The sequence below is a fragment of the Oncorhynchus mykiss genome, chromosome 4 (genome assembly GCF_057628025.1).
Source record: "Oncorhynchus mykiss isolate SJ-2025 chromosome 4, ASM5762802v1, whole genome shotgun sequence".
Lineage (NCBI taxonomy): Eukaryota > Metazoa > Chordata > Actinopteri > Salmoniformes > Salmonidae > Oncorhynchus > Oncorhynchus mykiss.
The window spans coordinates 42,941,065-42,948,777 of NC_143025.1; the positions used below are offsets into that span (position 1 = coordinate 42,941,065).

General features: G+C 42.3%; 1 long non-coding RNA gene across 1 annotated transcript in view; it reads left to right on the forward strand.

Moving 5' to 3' along the window:
* The window catches only part of LOC149984020 (uncharacterized), a 468,468-nt gene extending 461,921 nt beyond the window's left edge, over nucleotides 1-6,547 (forward strand). Inside the window, exon 3 of the long non-coding RNA XR_016495282.1 lies at nucleotides 6,445-6,547. This is a non-coding gene — a long non-coding RNA (uncharacterized LOC149984020). The remainder of the gene's footprint in view (nucleotides 1-6,444) is intronic.
* The last annotated feature ends 1,166 nt before the right edge of the window (nucleotides 6,548-7,713 follow it).

Here is a 7,713-nt window from a genome sequence, read left to right on the forward strand (position 1 = left end):
AGTGTGGTATAAAGCACTACTGTATCAACACATACTGAGCAGCTAATGTTATAAACAGAAGCATGCTACATGGCAGACCAATCCAAACTCATCTCCCGGCATATCCAGCCCATCCATTATCTCAGCCAATCATGGCTAGCGGGAAGATTTCTGTCTTTGTCCGTGGCTAAACCAACTGGGCTCGTAATTGAAAATTGTAACATGTCTTTACAGATGGAATACAAGTTTGTTATTTGGGCACATGAAAGTTCACATGTTACATTTCTGCCCCCCCAAAATAATGTTTAGGTTCAAAAGCCTCTCCTGTGAAGTAGTGACATACGCCTAGTTTCATAACTTTACAACACCTAGTCATCATTTCAAAACAGACAGTAAAAAAAAAAATCATGTTGAAAAAAAAATGTTGAAGTGTCCTATATTTAGGAGATATAAGAAAGCTCAGGAAATATTTAAGTTTTTCTTTGTTTTAACACAAAACTACTTCTATACTTCTCTTCTTTTTTTAAACCGGTACTGGGTTACATTCAGATGAGTCCTGTGGGGAACTAGAGTAAAACGAAGAACAGCATCGTGTTTGTGAGAGTTTCCTCTTTCCATAGAGTGGTCATATTAGTTTGTAGGCCAAACCGTTTCGTACGTTCAGACCTTTTCGTGAGAAGACTGATTTTTGGGATGTCTACTGGTCTGACAAACAGCTCTGTAGCTCTGCCACTTTCCAACGCAGATGCACAATCCCGACATAGGCGGATACGGTGAATTTAGTTTTATTGCTTCTTTAATTAACACTACAGTTTCCGCTGTGCTAACATAATTGCAAAAGGGTTTTCTAATGATCAATTATCCTTTTAAAATGATAAACTTGGATTAGCTAACACAACGTGCCATTGGAACACAGGAGTGATGGTTGCTGATAATGGGCCTCTGTACGCCTATATAGATATTCCATTAAAAAATCTTCTGTTTCCTGCTACAATAGTCATTTACAACATTAACAGTGTCTATACTGTTTTTCTGATCAATTTGATGGTATTTTAATGGTAAAAAATGTGCTTTTCTTTCAAAAACAAGGACAAAGTGACCCCAAAATTTTGAATGGTAGTGTACATATAAATATATGGATGCGCGATGGCCGTTCGGCAAAGACAAGATGCAATAGATGATATAAAGTAGATACATATGAGATGAGTAATGTCGGATATGTAAACATTATTAAAGTGGCATTATTTAAAGTGACTAGTGATACCATTATTAAATCCATTTATTAAAGTGGCCAGTGATTTGAGTCTGTATGTTGGCAGCAGCCTCTCTATGTTAGTGATGGCTTTTTAACAGTCTGATGGCCTTGAGATAGAAGCTGTTCTTCAGTCTCTCGGTCCCAGCTTTGATTCACCTGTACTGACCTCGCCTTATGGATGGTAGCGGGGTGAACAGGCAGTGGCTTGGGTGGTTGTTGTCCTTGATGATCTTTTTGGCCTACCTGTGACATCAGGTGCTGTAGGTGTCCTGGAGGGCAGGTAGTTTGCCCACTACCATCTGAAGAGCCTTGCGGTTGAGGGCAGTGCAGCTGCTGTACCAGGCTGTGATACAGCCCGACAGAATGCTCTCGTTTGTGCATCTGTAGAAGTTTGTGAGGGTTTTAGCCATGCTGTCTGTGTGGGTGGACCATTTCAGTTTGTCAGTGATGTTTACGGCGAGGAACTTGAAGCTTTCCACCTTCTCCACTACTGTCCCATTGATGTGGATAGGGCGGTAATCCCTCTGCTGTTTCCTGAAGACCACGATCATCTCCTTTGTTTTGTTGATGTTGATTGAGAGGTTATTTTCCTGATACCACACTCCGAGGGCCCTCACCTCCTCCCTGTAGGCTGTCTCGTCGTTGTTCGTAATCAAGCCTATCACTGTAGTGTCGTCTGCAAACTTGATGATTGAGTTGGAGGCGTGCATGGCCACGCAATCATGGGTGAACAGGGAGTACAGGAGAGGGCTGAGAACGCACCCTTGTGGGGCCCCAGTGTTGAGGATCAGCGGGGTGGTGATGTTGTTTCCTACCTTCACCACCTGGGGGTGACCCATGTGAAATTCCAGGGCGGGGTCGAGACCCAGGGTCTCAAGCTCAATGATGAGTTAAGAGGATACTATGGTGTTGAATGCTGAGCTGTAGTCAATGAACAGCATTCTTACAAAGGTATTACTCTTGTCCAGATGGGATATGGCAGTGTGTAGTGTGATGGCGATTGCATCGTATGTGCACATATTGTGGCGGTAAGCAAATTGGAGTGTGTCTAGGCTATCAGGTAGGGTGGAGGTGATATGATCCTTTACTAGTCTCTCAAAGCACTTCATGATGACAGAAGTGAGTGCTACAGGGCAATAGTTATTTAGTTCAGTTACCTTAGCTTTCTTGGGAACAGGAACAATGGTGGCCATCTTGAAGCATGTGGGGACAGCATACTGAGATAGTGATTGATTGAATATGTCCATAAGCACACGGACCAACTGGTCTGAGCATGCTCTGAGGACACGGCTAGGGATGCCGTCTGGGCCAGCAGCCTTGCGAGGGTTAACACGTTAAAATGTTATACTCACATTGGCCATATTGAAGGAGAGCCCACAGGCTTTTGTAGCGGGCTGTGCCATTGGCACTGTATTGTCCTCAAAGTGCGCAATGAAGTTGTTTAATTTGTCTGGGAGCAAGACGTTGATGTCTGCAACGGGGCTGGTTTTCTTTTTGTAATCTGTGACTGTCTGTAGACCCTGCCACATACATCTTGTCTTTGAGCCATTGATCTGCGACTCTACTTTGTCTCTATACTGATGCTTTGCTTGTTTGATTGCCTTGTGGAGGGAATAGCTACGCTGGTTGTATTCGGTCATGTTACCAGTCGCCTTGCCATGATTAAATGCAGTGGTTTGCGCTTTCAGTTTTGCGCGAATGCTGCCATCAATCGACGGTTTCTGGTTAGGGAAAATTTTAATAGTCACAGAGGGTACAACATCTCCAATGCACTTCCTAATAAGCTCACGCACCAAGTCAGCGTATATGTCAATGTTATTGTCGGAGGCTACCCGGAACATATCCCAGTCCACTTGATTGAAGCGAAGCATGGAACCCGATTGGTCAGACCAGTGTTGGATAGACCTAAGCACGGGCGCGACCTGTTTTAGTTTCTGCCTATAGGAGGGGAGCAACAAGATGAAGTCATGATCAGATTTGCCGAAGGGAGGGCGGGGGAGGGCCTTGTACGCATCAGCGAAATTAGAGTAGCAGTGTTCCAATGTTTTGCTCGGGCGGGTGCAACAATCAATGTGCTGGTAGAATTTGGGTAACCTTGTTCTCAAATTAGCTTTGTAAAATCCCCAGCTACAATAAATGCAGCCTCAGGGTATATGGTTTCTAGTTTACATCAATGGAATTTAAGTTATTTCAGGGCCATCGAGGTATCTGTTTGGGGGGAGGGGGATATACACGGCTGTGACTATAATCAGAGAGAATTCTCTTGGAAGACAATGCGGTCGGCATTTGAATGTAAGGAATTCTAGGTCAGGTGAAAAAAAGGAGTTAAGTTCCTGTATGTTGTTACAATTACACCATGAGTCGTTAATCATGAAGCATACACCCCCGCATTTCTTCTTCCCAGAGAGATGTTTGTTTCTGTCGTCGCGACGCATGAAGAAACCCGTTGGCTATACCGACTCTGACAACATATCCCGAGTGAGCCATGTTTCCGTGAAACAGAGAATGTTACGATCTCTGATGTCTCTCTGGTAGTTAACTCGTGCCATAATTTCAGCCACCTTGTTGTCTCGAGACAGGACATTGGCGAGTAGTATGCTCGGAAGCGGTGGATGGTGTTCTCGCCTTCTAAGTCTCACCAGGAGGCCTCTTCTGCGGCGACGACTTTGTTTTGGGACGGCCTCTGGGATTATAACCAATGTCCAGGTTGGAGGTCCGAACAAAGGATCCAATTCGGGAAAGTCGTATTCTTGGTTGTAATGTTGGTAAGTTGACGTTGCTCTTATATCCAATAGTTATTCTTGGCTGTATGTAATAACACTTAAGATTTTCTGGGCTAACAATGTAAGAAATAATATGTAAAAAAACGAATTACTGCATAGTTTCCTAAGGACGTGAAGCTAGGCAACCATCTCTGTTGGCGCCATCTTGCTTTTGACTGGTATTGTAAATAAAACATTTTTGTGTGCCTGTTTTGCATGTTATTTTGGCATTAACACGTCACATATCAGTTTGAAAACAATGTAAAAGAAAAATGTATCATTGATTTAATAAAGCCGCATACAAACATGTTCTTTTTTTTTATTTATTGAGGAAGGAAGCTCCAAAATGGAGGTGTTTCAGCCTAGCTCTGTGCTTTCTGTGGTGGTTGGGCAGCCAGCAGAAAATAGGGAGCGTAAGGGTTGGTAATGTTCTCTAGTTGCACTGTGATTGGCTCAGTGTTCTGTCACTCATGGGGAAACTACATCATCGCAAAATCTACAGGGAGAGCTCGAAAATTCAAGCCCCTTGGATGCTTTCATACAGTGTAGTTACATTTGAAGTGCCCATCTAAGAAGGCTCAAAGTCATTGGCTACAGATTAAATGACGTCAAATCAAGTTATATCTACAGTAGATTGGACTCATCATGTCAACATAATTTCAAAACATTAGCATTAACCTTTTCATATGAAGATAAATTATACATAAAACATCAGTGCTCATCGGCCATGGACATTACACAACAAGTTGGAAATGGCCAATTCAACAATGAGTGGTTTGGAAGGACTCAGTGGCTAACTGCAAGCATTGCAAAACAATCGCTAGCCTGCTATTCAGTGAAGTGGATGTGTGGTTCAATTCTGGGTTTAACATTCAACATTGGCCATGCTGTCAATCTAGCAGGACTTTTGTCGCTTTCAAAGCAACTGGAAACTTGGAACTGGGAAATCTCAGACTTCAGTGAGTTCAAGACAACTAGAAACTGGGAAAATACATTTTGAACGGTCATCCAACTCGGAATTCCAAGTCGGGAACTCAGGCCTCTTTCTAGAGCTCCAACCTGAAGATCACTAACATCATGTTTCAGCCATGATTCAGCCTTGTTTCTTCCTGTTCAAGAGAGCACAGCACAACAAGGTGAGTCCAAAAATGTCTTGAATGCTGCTGCATAAATGATGTAATTTGCCAGGGTGTAACGGACACACTATGAGTCGAGAAGCAGGTGCAGGTGAAACATTTAATAAAACAACAAACATGAAACGAGACACTATAACAGTGGCTTTTAAGCATGGACAAAGAAACAATACTAACTTAGGAAGGAACTCAAGGGAGTGACGGATATAGGGGAGATAATCAGGAAGGTAATGGAGGTGAGTGTCATGACGATCTGCAGGTGTGCGTAATGATGGATCCCAGGACCAGTGGTCAGTATACCAGCGACGTCGAACGCCGGAGGGGAGGAGCGGGAGTAGACATGACACAGGGAAATACGTATACAGTAGCTAAGAAAGTAATACTAAGTGTATGTTGTGTAGTAAGCTGTTAGTAGCCCATGCGCCTCACCCTAATACATTTGTCCACTTTCCCCCTTATAACTTAGCCTACTGTTAGCCTACACATGTAGTCTATAACCTGTTTTAGATAAATGTCATCATCAAATATTGTAAGAGCTTTCATTATCTTCTTCTATGCAACCTTTATTCATCCTACGGTTCTGACTTGGTATACAGGGAGAATGGTGTAAGAATGGCCCATGTTCTGAATTCTGTCACGATACATTTCCAAAGTGCTGAACAAATAGTTAGTTATATTGAGTACGTCCTTCCTAGCTTACTCATTAATGTCTTAAATCGAAATTACGGATTGCTTCTTATCCGCTCGTCGTCCCCTTGTGCCATAGTTTGTACGTCTCAATTGTCAGTAGAAACCACATTTGTTTAAGCAAGTCAGCCATATCAGCTATGTTTTTTGAAAAGGCTGTAAATGAGGCTGAATGAACTGTTTCGCTGTCAGACAAGGCTCTGCTGATAGCCAGGTGTAACAGTGGTAAGGTGTTGGGACTGCTGATGGGACTCTGCTGTTGGGACAGCTTTATGTAGGCCCTAACAATTTGTGGGAACCGTTTGTCACCATTATAGTGGTGTATGTATTGTTTAGTGTTGTGTTGTGTAGGGGCTTTGGTTGTATAAAGAGTTTGCCCTACCAAGATTTATATGCTAAAATCGCCACAGGGCATAGCCAGATCAGGGCCTAACAAAAGGACAACTCAGAGTATGCTATTTTGTTCTTCTGAAATAGACTACATTTTCTTAATATCATGTTTCTTTAGACCTGTCTAAAATAAATAATGGATTTATTGTGATGGTGTAGGCTATATTACATGGATTTATTAGACTTTTTAAAATGTAGATGTTCCAAAGGCCTGCATCAGTGGCTTGTAGTCCCAAAGCATCATGGTTTGGGACTGCTTTTCTTCAGCAGGGACAGGGAAGATGGTTAAAATTGATGGGAAGATAGATGGAGCCAAATACAGGACCATTCTGGAAGAAAACCTGATGGAGTCTGCAAAAGACCTGAGACTGGGACAGAGATTTGTCTTCCAACAAGACAATGATCCAAAACATAAAGCAAAATCTACAATGGAATGGTTCAAAAATAAACATATCCAGGTGTTAGAATGGCCAAGTCAAAGTCCAGACCTGAATCCATTCAAGAATCTGTGGAAAGAACTGAAAACTGCTGTTCACAAATGCTCTCCATCCAACCTCACTGAGCTCGAGCTGTTTTGCAAGGAGGAATGGGAAAAAATGTCAGTCTCTCGATGTGCAAAACTGATAGAGGCATACCCCAAGCCACCTACAGCTGTAATCGCAGCAAAAGGTGGCGCTACAAAGTATTAACTTAAGGGGGCTGAATAATTTTGCACGCCCAATTTTTCAGTTTTTGATTTGTTAAAAAAGTTTGAAATTTCCAATAAATGTCGTTCCACTTCATGATTGTGTCCCACTTGTTGTTGATTCTTCACAAAAAAATACAGTTTTATATCTATATGTTTGAAGCCTGAAATGTGGCAAAAGGTCGCAAAGTTCAAGGGGGCCGAATACTTTCGCAAGGCACTGTATGTGTGGAAGCCGGGAGATGCTACATGTGTTTGTTAATTAATGGTAAATTACCCTGAGACCGGCAGTTATTTGCTTGACAATCACTGGCTGACAAAGTTTTATGACCGCCACAGCCCTATGAAGGGTGTATAAATTGAGACCGTGTGTTGTGTAAGTAACGCTATATCCGTCATCTGCAGGGCCTTTGACATTTGAACAAAGCAGTGTGGCATTTGTGTGAGGACATCTGACATCACTAGTCTGATTACTGAATGGAAACAGCCTTGGGGCTTATATTATTTTGCTCTAAAGTGTCTGTTACCTAAAAGCATCATTGTCAAAGTCACCCTGCTTTGCATCCCGCCAAGCAGTAAAGCTATTCCAGGAGATTTTTCTAGTGACTGATTAAAGCGGCAATCGGCAGTTTAAAAAAAATAAAGATTCCTCCCACCACTGTTTCGGTAAAAAGTTGGGAGGATGGGGCTGGAGAAATGTAACCACAATCAAATTCAAAGACAGGCCATCCATGATATCAAAATTATAGTTGAAATCATGTTTTGAGGGTTTTCAGTGTTTGTTTACAATTACTCTGTTTACAAACATTGGAGTTAAACAAG